Consider the following 20,000-nt stretch of genomic DNA (forward strand, 5'->3'; position numbering starts at 1 on the left):
GAAGGGTTGAATCTGTGTTTGTGCGAATGCATGTATAACTGCTTATGCATTTAGTTGTCTTTTTTGATGGATCGCATACACTACTTATGTGTTAATAGAAGGTGTTAATAAATGCATCGTAACTTTAATAAAAGCTGGAAAAAAACTAAAGGCTTTTCTTTTTTTGATGCTTCGATTTAGTAATATCATTTCGAAACTTCAAAGATTTTGATTGGAATTCAATCACACAATCACTTAGGAAGGAATTGATTCTCAGACATTAGATGATATGTTATAAGAAGATTGAAGGTCACTATCTTCCCTTTCACTTGAAGCTGTTATATTTGTTTACATTTTCCCCGTCGAAAATACACAAATACTTAAGTAGTCTAAATATCCAATCAGCATTATCTACTATTCATGAGGACATTTATTCAACAGCACATCTCTTCCCATGTTATCACATTGACATTGTACATCACATATAAAGCGATGTGTTTTAATAGAAAGTTAAAAAGCTGCATGTAAACAACGAAGAAAAATCAAAACAAACAAAGGGGAATTCATGACATCAAATACCAAAGGTTATTCAAGACCAGTAAAGATAAACACAGATATCTAAACACTTAAAAAGACAAGCGTATTATTCCTGGAAACCGAATCTTTCTCAAAATTTTCCTGCAAAACTCTCGTTGGCATGACGCCACCACACGCGATTTTGAGTTTTCTCTTTTTCTCCCTCTGTTGCGCCTCCCCCGATACCCATAAGTCTTGCACATAAAGTCGTGCACAAATACAGTTGGCCCGAACCACACTCTAGCATTCGACAGAAATTCAAGGGGATATAACCTCATTATAGCATGAATAGATTCTAATTTCCCAGCAAGGAATCTGGTTTCCCCCGCAAGAAATTTATCTTCCGAGCTGTTAACAGCAACTCTTTTAAAAGGGCCCAGAGACCTTAGTCCTACCGTACGTTTTCACCACTTTGGGCTCACCGCCTCCTAATAACATTTTACTTAATATATCGAGGCACACATATTCCCCGCTTTTTTCCTCCAGAAATTCGTGTTTCATAAAACTGGAAATATTCAAGATGTTTTATATATTTATCAGATATTAATTTCAAAAGTTAGTTTAATTGAATGATATAATCCAGGAATAGGTTTTTCCACCACGTTTTTCTCTATATTTATTATTCATATATATATATATATATATATATATATATATATATATATATATATATATATATATATATATATATATATATATATATATATATATATATTTCTAAGCTTTTACGGTAGTGTAATTGAACATATAAATATTGGATTATGTTTAATAAAATTTCATCATCATAGTTGAAGGTCAACAATATTAATGGAATTCATTTAGGAATGCTTCAATATTAATAGAAAAAAAAATAAATTCTGTCAAAAGACGTTTTGCTTTTTCATTTTCATTAGAGGAAAACTTCCTGTGCTCTTCATGAAACGATAACTTCTGGCAAAGACCGAAAACATTTTGAAACCAATAAAGCCTTACAAGAATGTTTAACTTAGTTTGAAGTTGGATTGAATTTTTCTTCGTGACTTTTTAGTCTTTCTAGATCAAGTAATTAACGATAGCGAGAAACACGTCTCTCAGGATGCCATTGAAATGCCTCAGACTCTTACTTGTGGCATGTTAATCATCTCTTAATAAACACAGAATGTATACATGCATACTCATACCCAGGCAAAAGACAGGCACAAAAACACACATTATATATATATATATATATATATATATATATATATATATATATATATATATATATATATATATATATATATATATATATATATATATATATATATATATATATATATATAAAACGGATTTTGAGCGAAGCGAAAAATCAATTTTTGGGTGAGATGGCCATGTCGTCCTGATGGAAGTTCCTATAGGGTAGCTTCCTAGGGTATATTACAACTACGGCGATATTCCCAGAGAATTTACCTTAAGGTACCAGAATTCTAACTCCTGGAGCGAGTATCCCTCGTGAAAGGGATATCGCGACATATCAGAGGACGTATTCTTGACACGCCACATGGCAATCTGCATCCTGGATAGAGATTTCGTCTCATAGGAGGCGATTGGCAAGATACGAATTCGGGAAAGAAAAAGGGGAGCCGCTCCCAAGGCTTCCCTATCCACCGATTCGTATGCGTGCCTGGCGCCAATCCTGGCGCCATCTGTATTCCTTGTAGCGTACACGAGGTGCTACAGATACTGTATGTAGGGAGGGGTCCCACAGCCCTTTCTTAGAAAGGCAAGGGCGGATCCATCAGGACGACATGGCCATCTCACCCAAAAATTGATTTTTCGCTTCGCTCAAAATCCGTTTTTTGGGCTCAAGCCATGTTGTCCTGATGGAAGTGTACCAGAGCATTACTGTATCTGTGGATTCTCAGAACGTGCCGTACTCCCCGGAGGTAATTTTTCCCCGGTCGACTAGACCTAGAGACCTAAGATGTTACCGTTATACATCTTTTCAACTAACTATAAACTATGTCAGAGCTTCCTGCCCCCTACAGGGAAGAGTCCTACTAGACTCTGGAAAAGTCTCGAAGAGTACATATACCTATGTATGAATACCAGGCAAGCTAATATAGTGGTCTCGCCCTATATTAAGTAAAGCATAGTTTGTAAAGAATCACTGCGTCAATATATATTGACCAGTAATCCGCACAATACTTGTATTGGCCAAAGGTTTATATCCGCATAGGAAGAAACTAATAAAACTGCCCTCGTCCCTTTATGGGACAGAGTCCTCCCATTAGGGGACTACATAAACCCATGCAACATAGCTTGCATAACGGAACAATTCTATTAGAATTATCCCATATAAGATACATAGAATAAATGCTCAATTATACCAATAAATTGACACAGGTGAAAGAGACGCAAGGTTCTCAAGAACAAGTTTATTGACAGACAATAAATAGACAGGTTAACAACAATTATATATATATATATATTTATATATATAAAAAAAGAGGATAACCCAAAACTTTAAGCATATGTATGATAGTAAACAGAACTTGTTTATCTGAAAGAAAAAACATTAAACGCCACTTTTTTAAGATACCGAGGTATCAAGTCATAAAAGTCTGTATTACAAATCAATCACATTAGCATTAGAAACGCTCGGCACACATGTCTGTACTTATGCTAGGTTCACCTTTGAAAAAGGAACAGTCTATGTGGGCACTCGGTGCCCTCATTTAGTTTATAGTACAGTATGTACCTACACACTCACCCTGGACTTAATCGTCCCAATTAAGACCACTGTTCCTCGCAGAGTTAAACCGTAGGGTTAACTACACGACCCACTGCTACCACAGATCTCTTTAGTTCCTCTACTTGCTTCGCATAGTGGCGAAAGAACACTCTGGAAGACTTCCATCCCGTGTATGAACAGAGATGTTCAAAATCCATACAATTAAAGAAATTTAAGGATGAGGCAACTTTCCTCGGATCGTGACCTGCGGGTGTACTGTCAGGATCCGCTCTGCGAATAAAATATGTGATTTTCGCTCTGAGTTGATTCAGAGATAAATTTGAGCCTGATGTTTCTCCCCTGAATAGTTGACCACCCTTGAAGTCTGAAGTTCTACGAAGATAGACCTTTAGGCATTCTACTGGACATAGAGATGCATCTTCTTTCAGAGGGCAGATTCTCCAGGGACCCCACCTGTTGGTGGGTAACTCATTCTTGGCGAGAAACGTAGGATCCGGAAACAGGTTCAGATCCCCCCCATCCAGGAACTGAACACGACCTGCCTCTCTCGAGAGGGCTACGATCTCACTAACCCTGGCCCCGGACGCGAGTGCAAATAGGAAAATAACTTTTTGCGTCAAATCCTTCAACGCGCATTCTTCATTGCTCAACAGGGAGGCGAAATGAAGAACTTTGTCTAAAGACCATGAGTTGGGCTTTGGAGGTGCTGAAGGTCTGAGCCTAGCACAGGCTTTCGGAACTTTATTAAAGATATCGTTACCTAGGTCGATCTGGAAGGCAAATAAAATGGGTCTCATCAAAGCAGATTTACACACTGAAATCGTGTTAGCTGCCAACCCTTGGCCATGGAGGTGGATGAAGAAAGATAAGCAGAAGTCTGTTGAGATCTGCGGATTCTTTGCCTTTACAAAGGCCACCCATTTTCTCCAAGAGGACTCATATTGCCTTCTAGTCGATTTGCACTTATATTCCTCTAGGAAGTCTATGCTGGCTTTCGAAATCCCGAAACGCTTTCTCACCGCTAGGGCGAGAAAATCATGAGCTGCAGGGTCCGGGTTTTCTGTAATGAAGCGCAGACAGTCGACTTCTGGACTCGCTGGGTCAGAACTGGATGTGGTAGCGGCACAAACTTAAGCTGTAGTTCCAACGCCAAAGGGAACCACATGCTGTTCGGCCACTTGTGGGCCACTATTGCCGCTACCCCTTTGAAGGATCTCAGTTTGTTGAGGACCCTCAACAGAAGGTTGTGAGGGGGCAACAGATAAATCCTGGACCATCTGTTCCAGTCGAGGGACATCGCGTCCACTGCTTCCGCTAAGGGGTCCTCGTACGGGGACACGTACAGGGGCAACTTCTTGTTGTCTTTCGTTGCAAAGAGGTCTATCTGCAGTTCTGGGACTTGATTCAGAATGAAGGAGAATGATCCTGCGTCTAAGGACCATTCCGACTCTATCGGTGTGAACCTGGATAGAGCGTCCCCTGTCACATTGCGGACTCCTTGAAGGTGAACTGCCAACAGGTACCACTTCCTCTTTTCCGCCAATCGGAAAATGGCTAACATCACCTGGTTGAGAGGTGGTGACCTCGACCCTTGTCGATTTAAGCATCTCACAACCACCTCGCTGTCCATCACCAATCTTATGTGGATCGAGTGACGCGGGGAGACTTTCTTTAAGGTAAGGAGCACTGCCATAGCTTCTAGAAAGTTTATATGAAAGGTCCTGAATAGCTTGGACCAAGTCCACTGGACTTTTTTCCGATGAGAGTGACCTCCCCATCCCTCCTTTGAGGCGTCTGAGTGAATCGTCACCGACGGGGGAGGTGGCTGAAGAAGAACCGACTTCTTTAGATGTCTGGCTTGGGACCAAGGCCTAAGAAGAGTACGTAGCCGAGGCGGCACTGGTCTTCTCAGATCTCTTCGCGCGTTTGATGCATACCTTCTCCAAACTCCGGTTGCATCCTTTAGCTGTGCTCTTAGCACTGGGTCTGTCACTGAAGCAAACTGGAGAGAGCCTAGTACCCTCTCCTGTTTGCGTCTTGATATCCTTTCGGAATCTAGAAGTCTCTTGACAGAACCCGCTATCTCCTTCCTTTTCTTCGTCGGGATGGAGAAACTGTGTGACAAAAGGTCCCAGTGGATTCCCAGCCACTGGTACTTTTGGGATGGAGAAAGTCGAGACTTTTTTCTGTTGATCTTGAAGCTTAGGTACTCTAGGAACTGGATCACCTGACTGGAAGCTTGCAAGCATTCGGTCTCGGATGCTGCCCACACCAGCCAGTCGTCCAGGTAGGCTACTACCTGAATTCCCTTTAGGCGTAATTGTTTAAGAGCTGCGCTCGCAAGCTTCGTGAAAATCCTTGGGGCTATGTTTAGCCCGAATGGCATGGCTCTGAAGGCGTATAGTCTCCGTTGTAGCCTGAACCCTAGGTAGGGGGAGAGTCGACGGCTGATTGGAATGTGCCAATAGACGTATGACAAGTCTATAGAGACTGAGTATGCCCTCTTGGGCAATAAGGTCCTTATGTGTTTCAGTGTTAGCATTTTGAATTTGCAATTCACTATGAACTTGTTAAGTGGCGACAAGTCCAGAATGACTCTGAGCTTTTCCGAGTCTTTCTTGGGAACACAAAACAGCCTCCCTTGGAATTTGATGGACTTCAACTTTCGGATCACCTTTTTCTCCAACAGTTCTTGAACGTACTCCTCCAGAACGGGGGTGGAGTGTTGGAAAAACCGAAGGCACGGGGGTGGAGTGCTGTACCAGCTCCAGCCCAGTCCATTCTTGAGTAGGCTTTGGGCCCAGGGATCGAAGGTCCAACGATCCCAAAATTTCATCAGTCTCCCTCCTTCCGGTATCGTTTCACTTGGACTGCCGTCCTGAGGTCTTGCCTCCCTGACAACGACCACCTCTGAATCCCATTCCCCTTGAGGGGCGCCTAGACGAGCCTCTGGCTGCTCCTCTAGGCTTTGCTCGAAAGGAAGAAGACTGTCCTTCGAACGTTGGGGTGAATGCGGTGGACTGACCTGGCACAGCCTGGGGTACCCACTGAAAAGTGGTCGGGGTTTGTGCCACCATCTGGGGCACCGGAGGCAATGGCAATTGCAGTTGCTGTTGCTGTCTAGAGGGCTTGGCTGGCCGAGACGGTAGCCTAGTCCTCATATTCTTCCTCTTTGGTTGAGGACCCTCATCCGGGGAAGACTTTCTTTTGATAGTCAGGCCCCACTTCTGGAGAAGGTTTTTATTCTCCACGGCGGCCTTATCAACAACTTCTTTGACCACATCGGTAGGGAAAAGGTCTTTTCCCCAAATGTTGGAGGAGATTAACTTCCTTGGCTCGTGCCTCACCGTAGCCCCGGAAAACACGAACTCCCTACAAGCTCTCCTTGCCTTGACGAAGCCATAAAGGTCCTTCGTCACTGTGGCTAGGTGAGTCTTAGCCACCACCATGAACATTTCATGGACCTTGGGGTCACTTGCCATCGTCTCAAGAGTAGTCTGATGAGACATTGAGGCAGCCAGTCTTTCTTTTGTCTCGAACTCTCTTCGTAAAAGAAAGTCGGACAGCTTGGGGAGGTCCTCGCCGAATTGCCGTCCGGCAATATCAGCCTCCAACTTTCCCACTGAGAACGTCAGATGGACATCCCTCCAGTCTTTGTGGTCCATGGGCTGGGCCAGTGACAAGGGTTTACACTCCTCCAGGGAGGGGCAAGGCTTGCCTGCCTCGACTGCCTGTAGGACAGCCGCAAACCCTTTCTGTCAAAAGGGGAAGGCTCTAGCAGGAGAGGACACAAAGGAAGGGAGCTTCTTGCTCAATGCAGCTACCTTCGAGCTAGAGAAGCCCTTCTCCTTCATCGAGGATGAAAGTAGGGCTTGAGCCTTAGCGTGGTCCATGATTATGACCTCCTTCGGCTATGTCTCCACCCTTGAAGCTGGTTCTCTTCTCAGCCGGACATAGCAGTTCGGATATGATGCCTTGCTGGGCCAGAATTCCACCTCCTCTAGGGGAACTGAACCCAGCCTATCCGAGATGACGATCTTTCCAGTCGTCATCGGCATGTGCTCAGCATACCTCCAGGGGTTAGCATCTGAGCATAAGGGAAGGTCTTTCACATTGAGCCTTTTCCGGGGCCCATGTGATTCTGCCAGGGACTGCATCCGCAGTTCCATAGCAACCGCCTTCTCCTGATTCTCCTTCTGCATTTGTTGAATCATTCCAACAATCGAAGAGAGGGCCTGTCCTAGTTCTACTGGGAGACTGGCCGATGTTGAGGGGATAGGTTCCGGAATCTGAACCGGAGTAGCCGACACCTCGTCGACCTCATCCTCTTCGACGTCCGGTGCTTGAACTTCATCCTGGCCTTCTGCCAGGAGGTCTTCTTCCAAACGCTCGTCCACGTCAGACATCCTGTCATCTAACTGGATGTCTTGCATCGCGACCGCGACTTCAGCGTCCACCTGGACCTGATCTTGGGGGATCTCCTCTTGAGGTTGGGGGATCACTGCATCAGCTGATGCCTTGGGAAAAAGATACGCTCTCATCTTTTCACTTGGAAGATAAGGGCCAGAGGTGTCCTTTTTGAAGCCCCTTACCCAGGTGCGAAGCTTCTCCCTTGCTATATCCCTTGATTCCGCCGTCCTAGGGAAATCAAAAGCCTCAGTAATCAGGTTAGTGCATACAGTACATACCTGAGGGTCCCAATACTGGAGATCAACCTTGGAGACAGCGCATGCTGCGTGTCTCCTACAAAACTCATGTCCGCAGAGGTACTTGCTACGGACGTTGCAGAAAACATTTCCCCACTTCGGAGGGTCCTCCTGTAAAGAGAAGAAATTTCCATGAGTATCAAGTGAGCTATGTATCACTGGATATGCATAGTATAGAATAACAATTCATAAAGGAAAGACACACACTTGTGTTTCCCTCACAACCCATTGTTGCAGCCTTCCAGATAATAAAATCAAATGGTTAACCTCTTCTAGAGTAACCAATGCAAGGTTTCCAGAGGAAACAGGTGAAGCTCACACCTAAGCAATGGTTTTAAAATCCTGGATAATAGACAGGAAAGAACTCACTTTCCTATCTGTAGGGCAACAGCAAAGGGATGTGCAAGAAAACACAAAAGTGTTAGAACACACAGTGCTGTACCAAAACCCTTACCATAGTTTTCTTCTTACTGTATATGTTATACTGAAGAATACTAGTACAGTATAGGGGGATACGTGCCGGTCGGCACTTGCCGGCCGGCACACACCATAACTAGCTTTAAAGTATACTACTTAACAGCTATAAGGCGGCAGCACTCTGGTTCAAATGCATGTGCCGGCCGGCAGCAACTGCTGGCCGGCAACAGCCAATGTCGGCCGGCAATGGCTGCCGTCCGGTAACTACACAAGGTAGTACCCAGCTGCCGGCCACACTCTTGGTGACCGGCAGATAAGGGCTGACATAAGCCGGCCGGCAAAGGTACAAGACCGATGCCAGCCGGCAGCAAAAGAACCAGAGGACTACAGCTGCCCGGCTGCCGGCCTCATAGGCAGGCAACCGGGTCGGGTACAGCACTAGGAAGAAAAATAGAATGGATGCCGGGATAAGAGTGTACACTACCTCCAAGCCCGGCAATCCGAAAGAGTGCATATAAGGAAGGGGAGAATCTAATTCAAGCTTCCTGACCAATGCCGTCTGGCTCTATAGGCCGGCATGGATGAGGGACCAAGGGAGGTCCGGGCAGCACTCGAAAATATAAGACCGGCCGGTAAGGGGCTGAGTCAATTCCACATCCTAACCTATACTAGGTCCAGATGTAGAACGACGTACAGTACTGTATTGGCTAGGCCATTACGGAGATAGAGGGGGAAGGGACAAGAGGGTCCTACCAACCTTGCTTTAGTGACGGATCACCCGCAGCCAAGAAACTTATCTTAGCCTAAGGGAGATCTAAGGGGGAAGGCCAGCAATACTTGCCAGCTCCCAGAGCACCAAAGCAAGGAAGGTGTTGTCACTCCCAGTCTGGTAGGTCACAAAAGAAGGAATCATATCCACAGAAACCTTCGGTAGTGACCTAAGGAGGCTAAGCCCCCTTTTGTCTGTGTCAGGCCAGCGAGGGAGACTCTACCCCAAGCCAGACAAACACAGACTCAGACTAAAAAACTCTATTGTTCTGTCCCTCTTTGAACCATACTACTGGAACAGGAAGGTACAGTAACACCCCAGTATAGTTTTATCGAAAATAAATTCGGAAAAAACCACTTAGGGATAAGCCCAAGGCTTAAACAGAGTGAAAGGGATTGCATACCTTCTCCGAAGAAAAGAAAGCAACTGGGGAGTATGATAAAGTATACTAAGGCTCCATAAGCAACTTAGCCTAGGCACCAAGAGAATCGATTACCTAAATCACCGAAACTCACTCGTATACTATTTTGGAAATATTCCACACAATCTTAAATGTATAAAACATAGCCTAAAGCTTCAATAAAATTTTTATTACACTCAGAAAAACCAAAATCATGCATGAAGTACTAGAACCAAACGACTAGGCTACATGGCCTAGCGTAGGCCAGAATGGCAAATACTTCGCCAAAATAATACTAAGCACGAAGGAAATCCTATGTAATGCTAAATAGCTAAAATTTATTAAAGCAAAACAACCGGGAATGTCGCTCTGACTAACTAAACTTATACCTAGCGAGCGACAGCGTCCAGGATGCCTCCGGTAGGCTACGGCTCTTGTATCAAAGATTAATCCCATTAATCACTCAAAAATTTACCAAGAGCCTACATTTATACATAAAAGACATTATACTCAACTTAGCCTACATTTATACATAAAAGACATTATACTCAACTTATCAGAGGCCGACGAAGACGGAGAAGCCATGAAAAGTAGAATAAATCCAAGATTTGCGAGAAAACACAGGAAAAAACACCGAGTTGTTAAGCTACGCAAAAAGGAATACAGATGGCGCCAGGATTGGCGCCAGGCACACATACGAATCGGAGGATAGGGAAGCCTTGGGAGCGGCTCCCCTTTTTCTTTCCGGAATTCGTATCTTGCCAATCGCCTCCTACGAGACGAAATCTCTATCCAGGATGCAGATTGCCATGTGGCGTGTCAAGAATACGTCCTCTGATATGTCGCGATATCCCTTTCCCGAGGGATACTCGCTCCAGGAGTTACAATTCTGGTACCTTAAGGTAAATTCTCTGGGAATATCGCCGTAGTTGTAATATACCCTAGGAAGCTACCCTATAGGAACTTCCATCAGGACGACATGGCTTGAGCCCCCAAAAAAAAAAATATATATATATATATATATATATATATATATATATATATATATATATATATATATATATATATATATATATATATATATATATATATATATATATATATATATATATATATATATATATATATATATATATATATATATGTTAGTGTACGAGGCTTCTTTTATATATATATATATATATATATATATATATATATATATATATATATATATATATATATATATATATATATATATATATATATATATATATATATATATATATATATATATATGATAAATTTTGCACATTTTTACGTGTTTTTCATATTCAAATAAGCCATATATATTTTGATATATTAATGTCTGGATTCTCTTAACGACCTCGGGATCAGAGCCCCAGGCGAAATCTCACAAAGACAAGAGCTTGGCTCCGGCCAGGAATCGAACCCTGGTCGGCAAGCTTATATAGACAGTGACTAACCTATTCGGCCATGAAGGAAGATAAAAGTCAATGACAATTCTACTGTATTTATACCTGTCGAATTCAGGTATTTTGTACTTAGAATTGAAATCAACCCATCTTCACCATCGTAGCTAATTGGTAGTTTGTTACTTGGCATTCAATTAATGATAAATTTTGCACATTTTTACGTGTTTTTCATATTCAAATAAGCCATATATATTTTGATATATTAATGTCTGGATTCTTTTAACGACCTCGGGATCAGAGCCCCAGGCGAAATCTCACAAAGACAAGAGCTTGGCTCCGGCCAGGAATCGAACCCTGGTCGGCAAGCTTATATAGACAGTGACTAACCCATTCGGCCACGAAGGAAGATAAAAGTCAATGACAATTCTACTGTATTTATACCTGTCGAATTCAGGTATTTTGTACTTAGAATTGAAATCAACCCATCTTCACCATCGTAGCTAATTGGTAGTTTGTTACTTGGCATTCAATTAATGATAAATTTTGCAAATTTTTACGTGTTTGTGTTTTGTTGAAATCACGAAAGCTGGTAAATGATGAGAAGAAATTATGTTTTTTAGCCACAAAAGGAAAATGAAACGATTTGATTAGAGTTATTACTTTCGTCCTTTTAGTAACATTGTAAGAACGTCGATGTCACTAAACTTTTAATTTTCCTTTCCTGGCTATAATACACACACACATTATTATTATTATTATTATTATTATTATTATTATTATTATTATTATTATTATTATTATTATTATTATTATTATTATTATTGTGTATATATATATATATATATATATATATATATATATATATATATATATATATATATATATATATATATATATATATATATATATATATATATATATATATATATACTCTATAAATATTATTTATATATATTATATATATATATATATATATATATATATATATATATATATATATATATATATATATATATATATATATAAATATTCACTTATCGACTAATGATTCATTAACATTTATCATTATTTAGTAAATTTTCATGAAACCTGTGAATACTGTAAGCCGGTGATTAGGTTCGGTATCCTTTCAGTGATAATTTTGAATTTAGATTGAAGAAAGGATACTTTAAAGATGACCTAATTTAAAATAAAGCATCTCAATACACCAAGAAAGATCTGCTCATTAATCAGCATGTTATCGATTTCTAAAGAAAAAAAAAAGGAAAATTGTAAAAAGTGAATTTCTTTTTTTCTATATGGTTTTAATAGAGTTCAGCAAGTAGTGTACGATTCATTATTAGATTTTAACCGTGACAAAGAATAATATATATCTATATTTCCAGTTAAATTATGCCAAAGGAATACACAGAGGTTCACATTGCTTACTTTAATTTATTGATCGGGGCAAAGGGACAAGTTGGACAAAGAGGGAAGAAGTTCTTGAAAGTGGTTTACTTTCCTTACAATTATGTATAGGACAACATTCTGCTGTCTTATTCAGATTATCGTACATCGGTATCTGGAGAAAATTGTCTTCGTATAATGTCTGGGACCGGTAATCGTGTCTAACCATATTCACTCGGGACTTTTTTTCATCTTTGTATTGCCCTATTTTTGTTTATAAAAATCATTTAATTGCAAGAAAAATAAACTGGAATCTACTGAGAGACATAAAACAGTATACATTAATACATACATTCATATATATATATATATATATATATATATATATATATATATATATATATATATATATATATATATATATATATATATATATATATATATATATATATATATATATATATATATATATATATATATATTATCAATCCTTGCACTTCTTTGACTGATATTGGTAATTATCCTCCTCCTCACATTCGGACCATCCTAACGATGTCTTGGTCGTTTAAACGTCTGGCCACCTCTCAACCTTTCAGGGCAAGAGGGACATGATGTATCCAAGTGTGGTCAGGGGAGGTGACATCAGTTTTGTTTCTGTGTGTACATGCATGAATTTCATCGCACTGTTATGACATATTTTTATACAAATTGTATACCAAATTGTCTGTTCTAACTAATGACAAGGTTTTACTCAAAACCTTAACTGGTATATTGTTGTATTTACACCAAAGACGAGACACAAATAATAAGCAAAACTGAATAATGTCATCATCATAGCCGATCACGCCAAACAGCTATCAATTGAAGCCATCTTTCATTAACACTAAATCAGATTTGCTTAATTGTGAGAAAGTGGGCATGATTGGGAAATATGATTGATGATCTGGTTATTTTCTCCACATTCGCAGGACTAGGCAGTATTAAGCCCCCGTTTAACAAGATTGTCTAGCTGTAGCTCTGTTAAGGGCGCAGCAATCACGTTTGGGAAGAAGTGCCCCATCAACAGTTCCTTTAGTGGGGTCCTACACTTCGCTGTTGGGGATAGTCTCCTATCGGAGCACCTCCATTGGTCTATTCTATCATTCTGCGCTGGTATTTTGGCTGGCAGGCCTTCCACAGTTTTAAATCTCATCTGTGATTTAAGTCTACTTAAAACCGGCCTATGAGAATGTAGTGAGTGTCTTGAGTCCTAGATTTGTTACAAAGTGAACTCGTGTAATATAGCAATACCGTTTCATGGAACTTATTTCAGAGAAGTTCTCTATGTAAATGATAACTATAATAAAAGAAATAGGAACACAAATAATGATAATAATAATAATAATAGTAATAGGTTTTATTGAAAGTGATCGCTTCCTCAGTGGCGTTAATTTTGTAATTAACTTTTTCTATTGTTCTTATTATCTTTTTCTCTTTATTTGAACAATCCGCCAGTAACTGGGAAAGGGACATATCAATAGGAAGGTGATGAAGACCATATCATTCAAAATTTGTCTTTAATATATCACAACACATTGTAAAAGTACAGATAATATGTACAAAGTTTAAAACACTATCACAATGTTAGTGCACACAAAGTAATGGTCACTTTTGTACAAAAATTTATAAATTACGTGGAGTTAAATTTAACACATCCTTCGACTCAACCGGTTTCGAGCAGTGAGAAGGTTTTCTGCTCATTGTCAAGAGTGAACTGAAGTGCAGGTGTTGTTTAGATGGCTTATATACGGAGTCTTGCTTCGACATTCCATCTTCAGTGGTTAAGAACAGCCCTAGACTGGAGACCATTAATCCTAGTGGGTGGTGGCCTCTGCCTCGCCGGGAATTTTGGTGGGATTATTGGCTCTGGGTTTGTCAGGAGATAATCCCTGATTTGACCTTTGGCTATATCATTCCTGTCATAGTTGTTATTGCCTGGACTATTGTTGGTGGTGGACCTTATACATGTTGGCAATAAGGTCCCTTCTTTCGTGGTATTGAGGTTAGGTCTTTGTTGTTGAGTAAAAAGAGCTTCCATTATCCGGAGCTTCCATAATAATAATAATAATAATAATAATAATAATAATAATAATAATAATAATAATAATAATAATAATAGTAATAATAATAATAAATAAATAAATAAATAAATAAATGCATAAGCATAAGAATTAATAATAAGACAGATAAAACCATGGATGGAAGAGTTTATCTCTAAATCTGCTTAATGCAGAGAGTAAGGATGAAGATCCTCTTTCAACCAATCCTGTAAACCTTCCAAACCTTCCTCTCCCTCTGGAAGTATCATGCAGTCTTCAGTGTGACGGGAGCCATTAGCATTTAGATAAGAAAATTTGACGGAAGATTCGCGGGAGAGACGGTGCTTTGACACGAATCAGCTGATGTTCCCCTTCGACATTTTTAGTTGAATTTTATTCAAATCGTTCGCATGACCCATATCTTATATTCTATGTCTCACATTCTAAAGGTTTGCTAATGTAAATAATTTCATGAGTGAAATTAGTATTTACTTATGAAAAATAAATCTGATAACTTCATATTTTGTGCTAAAGGGCATAATTATAAAATTCAGTTTCCCGTCTATTCGAAATTTTTTCATATCTTAAAGGTTTGATAGTGTAAATAATTTCTTGATTAAACATGTATAAACAAAATGAAATAGATATTAATTTGGAATGAAAATACTTGTGAATAAAAACAAATTTAAGTTGAATATGTAAATTTTTAAATACACATTTATTGCAAGATGAAAAAAAAAATTAAAAGAAATCTTATTGCTATAACTGATTGTATAGGAAATGTAGTAACTTTGATAAATACAATGACTAAACAACTATGAAAAAATTAGAAAAATACCTAAAACCAAAAAAATAACAAACACAAATTTTTCTTCCAGGTCGAAGCAGAAAAGGAATTATTTGAATAGATGTTTTCATTAGAAAAGAAAATCATTGAAAAGAATAAAATCATTTCACGCTTGCTGTTGCTTATTAATGCAATGAATACACTTTTCAAAATAGAATTCGGTCATTGTTCCGAAGTGGACAGCACCCATCGTATTATGCCAAACAAATCCCAGAGTATTGTATAGAATTTAATCGCTCTCTGATACATTTGCAATGATTAATTTTCGGGAAATCTTACAATAGTCAAATGAATAATGGTATGAAATAGTTTGATGTTGCTATAATTGCAATTAATCAAAATCAATACAAATTTCATTAGGTTATGCAAACACGAACCATGCCGCACTCTTCTCTACGGCCCATTTTTCTCTGAACTTTTGCATTTCTGTATCCATAAGGATATTGCACATATGTCATAGAAACAGAACACTCACTTGTCTCAGACGCAACTTCAATATAAACTTGTCACTCTGTTGTTCTTATATTCTAACTCTTATATTATTTCTTATAATTTTATAAAATAATTTCTAGGTTTACGTATCCTTAACAAAACAATCAGTTTTTTTTTTTTCCATAAGACTTTACGCAAATGTTCCATATCAAACACTTAATAGTCTCTCCTCCTTTATCAATATATGTCATCTTTCTAACTTTTTCAATCAAATTCTAACCGTACTATTTACCATATGCAATAAATACATTTTGCCACTGTGATTTTCACAGTCGCATTGAACACACTTACAGTATAGTATATTGAAACAACGGAACAATTATGTCATTCAGCCATTCTTCCTAGAGGTTCATTATTTAGTGAGGGACTAATACTAAATTAGTAAATACAAGCATTATTGCCAGTGAAGGTCAGTGCAGTCAATTATTCGGCTAAAATTGTCGGAAATAAGGAATAAACATAATAAGTGAGAGGCAAAAGGATAAGCCTATCTTGCAGATGTGTTCTAAATTCGGATAACTGTTACGATTCAAGTTAGTTCTATAATGGCGTGGACTTGCATTTGCGCAAAATATCTTATGCAAAATACGCCGACATTCATCCATCGCTAAAAACATGATTTCCAAGTAATTTACGTTCGGTGCCGTTTTCATGAAGGGTTTGAAGAGGAGAACTTGGGCCTGGCCCGTGCTATTTAATGAATAAGAAGCGAGATATTATCACACCTACTCAATCCAAATACAAAGCACCATCGAATATGCGAGAAACAGTCGTGAGAGAAAATGGAAAAAGAAATAAATGATCCAAGTTATTAGGGAAGGTCTATCATTCATCTATTTCATTAAGAAACTATTTACATTTTCCTTTCAGTTGAAAAATATTATTCATAACTAAAGGAGCTATCTTGCGGACTTAGGATACATTTCATTTTTATTCTATAAATATATATATTTTAAAAAAAATATATTCCATATAATATGTCATGGATAAAGAACCCTCAGTATATCATAAATTTGTCTATCAAAGCATTCAATATTCTTCTCTTATCAGAAAATATTGAATATTTATTGTATGTTCATTTTTCCATGTCCCATCATCACATTTTTAGATGACATTGATTGTCTTTTTATGGATATTAAACGCAGCCTCTCTTTTGTGCTTACCACCGCATAGTCTATTTGAGGAATATTACAAAACTCTTATTGGAAATTGCTAAGTTATTATAGGTCTTTAGATGTTTATCTTTCAACTTGAAATTTAATTGTCTATTTTCATTATGATTTTTTGTTATATGTACATACTGTATACTATATATATATATATATATATATATATAATATATATATATATATATATATATATATATATATGTGTGTGTGTGTGTGTGTGTGTGTGTGTGTGTCTGTATGTGTGTGTGTGCGTGCATGTGTATGTATATATACACATATCTATTAACGTGGGCGTAAATACGCGTGTATGTTTGTCACTAGAACTATGTGTTATTATTCATTGCCACAATGGCACTACATTGATATGCTGTTCACAGCAACCCATTAATCTAAAGAGACAAAAAATGATAGAGGCTCCGCCCGTCCCAGGGGGGTGGGTGTTCCAACCAACACACGTTGGAATTGTGGAATTGAGTTTAACCGCCTATGAATGTGTCTAATATGTTTCTGCTCCTACGAGCATATATCTTCGCTAGAGCCGGAATAAACCTATACTATTTTCTTCATTCTAACTCAGTGTTCAACATAATGTAATGCAGGATGGACTATATACAAAACCTGCTGGTCTTGTCATTTTCACTAGATCCGTTTATTGTAATCCACAATAGTTTTTAAAGTTGCATCTTCATTGATTAGTTCGGTGTATTTAAAGCCACTTAATAGAATGGTTTATTCACATTTTCAAACTTGGTATTAGTTTATCCATCTGGGTGTTGTCAAGTAGGACGTCTGAACTGAAAGCCGGCCATTTCCTGCTTGTCGTGAACTCGCTTATAAATAAATGAGAAAGACTTAGTTCGGATGAAACAGGGATTTTCTATGTGCTAATTTACTTGGCAATACCATTTGAGATTAATGGCCGGGATTCTGAGGAACTATTAATCTTGGAGAGCCTCGGCATTTAGGTGAAGTGTTGATGCCTGATATTGCTGTTCTTTTTAAAACAGAGAAAAAGTGAAGAATGAAGGGGATATAAAACTATTATAAACTTCTTTTATGCTATTTCTTAACACATAGTTCCGTCTATATACCTTGTTAGTACCCAAAGTATGAAAGACTATTAATTCTGTCAGCGTAAGAGAATAAGTATTTCATACAAACAATATCTAAAAACATTTCAGGACTCTGCTATTCATTTAACCTAGATATTTGTTATATGATCTACATAACAAAGAAAGTTATAAAAACAGATCGTATTAACAAAATGGCAAAATGAATATATGAATTTTATATCAAATTACGCAGAAAAAAATAAAACCACGTATATAAAAACTGGAAAACTAAGACTAATTCTCACATTGTGATTTATACCATTAGACATATCTGAAGACCATGCAGATATACTTAGAAATTGACTTTTCTTCATACAATTTTCACAATTTTGGCCTTCATCGCATTACTGTAACTAATTTAAACAGGAAATGAGACTCTATAGACCGTATAAGAATAATTGAAAGGATAAGTGTGTGTGTGTGTGTGTGTGTGTGTGTGTGTGTGTGTGTGTGTGTGTGTGTGTGTAGTCTGGTAGCCAGTCGTACATAACACATGCACCTCATAGCTCTTCTGTCGTCTGTCATAATCGTAAAGCAATTAAGATTTATTACAGCATAGCTAGTAAATAATGCTTACAGTTTTGCAGTAAATAAATGCTTTATTGCAGAAATTGGTATGAAATATAGACGCAACAGAACGACGAGAAACTTGAAACAGCACTCGGCTTAAACAGACAAAATAAAAGAACTCTTACTTTGAACATTACTAAATATAGTTTTCTTGATTCTCTAATATTAAAATATTATCCCAACAGAATAGTCAAGTAAGAATAGATTCTCAACAACATTCTTAGATTTTCATGGAATATGGAACTCATAATAAAACTTTATGTTTTAATGTTAGTGAATTGGTTTCCAAGACGATAATATACCGTCAAATTTTCATCAATATTCACTTAAAACTATTCATATCAATAGTGACATCTGCCGGGCGATATTCAATAAAGCTAATGAAAAAGAATCAATTTAGTCTATGACATATTTTCTTAATATCAACACAGCCAGGATTAAAAAGACGAATCTTCTAATCATCGTTGACAAAATAATAATATAGGGAATATAAGATGTAAGGAAATTCATGAAAGTTCAGCATCGAATAATGAAAAGGAAAAAGGCATGAAACCTATTGGCGATGATAAATCATATTTACCATTATTAGAGCATTGTATGTAAAATGATAACGATGGAATGCTAACTGCATAATTATTGCCTACACTTAAAGATTATTTTCCGAAAATACACTATGGTAACCTAGAGAGAGAGAGAGAGAGCGTATTCAATACATAATACACATTATTAATAAATAATACACAATTCCATGTTATTCCAAGGTGCATGGTACTGCAAGCAGGAAAAATGTGTTTGTTTTTATTCGCTCCTTAAGGGAAAAAAGGCCGAAATGTTTATGGCCGTGTTTGCCCAGTGAGTCTTCCTCTTCGGAATTTCCAATCCCTCTGTAAACTCAGTTTGATCCCACTTCTCGCCACTCGCGGAAAGTCTTCTTTCCCTCAGCCAGGAATACTATTTTGGTTTGTTTTACATAAAAAAAAAGAAAAAAAAAAGACAGGAGATAGGGAAGTGGTTAGGAGAGGAATTGGAAAGCAGAGCAAGGGGAGAGAAAGTGGACAGACCCATTTGCTCTTTGGTTGCGTTAGCTAAGATGAGTATGGGATATTAGAGGAGGTATGATAAAAATATGAAAAAATAAATATATGTTAGCTTAAATGAAGAGGGACTGCAGACAGCCATTACTACGCTCTTGTCGTTGTTTACAAGACAACTTCTGCTTCCTGCTGTATTTACAAAATAATGCCTAAAGACTTTGATCTAGCAAGCTTTTAATTTCCTCTCTATCGATACCATCCAATGAATCTTTCACTAATGAATCACAGTATTATCCTGTGATCGAATTCTAGTTTTTATTATTTCAGGAAATCTAAA

This window comes from Palaemon carinicauda, chromosome 4 (assembly GCF_036898095.1).
Source record: "Palaemon carinicauda isolate YSFRI2023 chromosome 4, ASM3689809v2, whole genome shotgun sequence".
Lineage (NCBI taxonomy): Eukaryota > Metazoa > Arthropoda > Malacostraca > Decapoda > Palaemonidae > Palaemon > Palaemon carinicauda.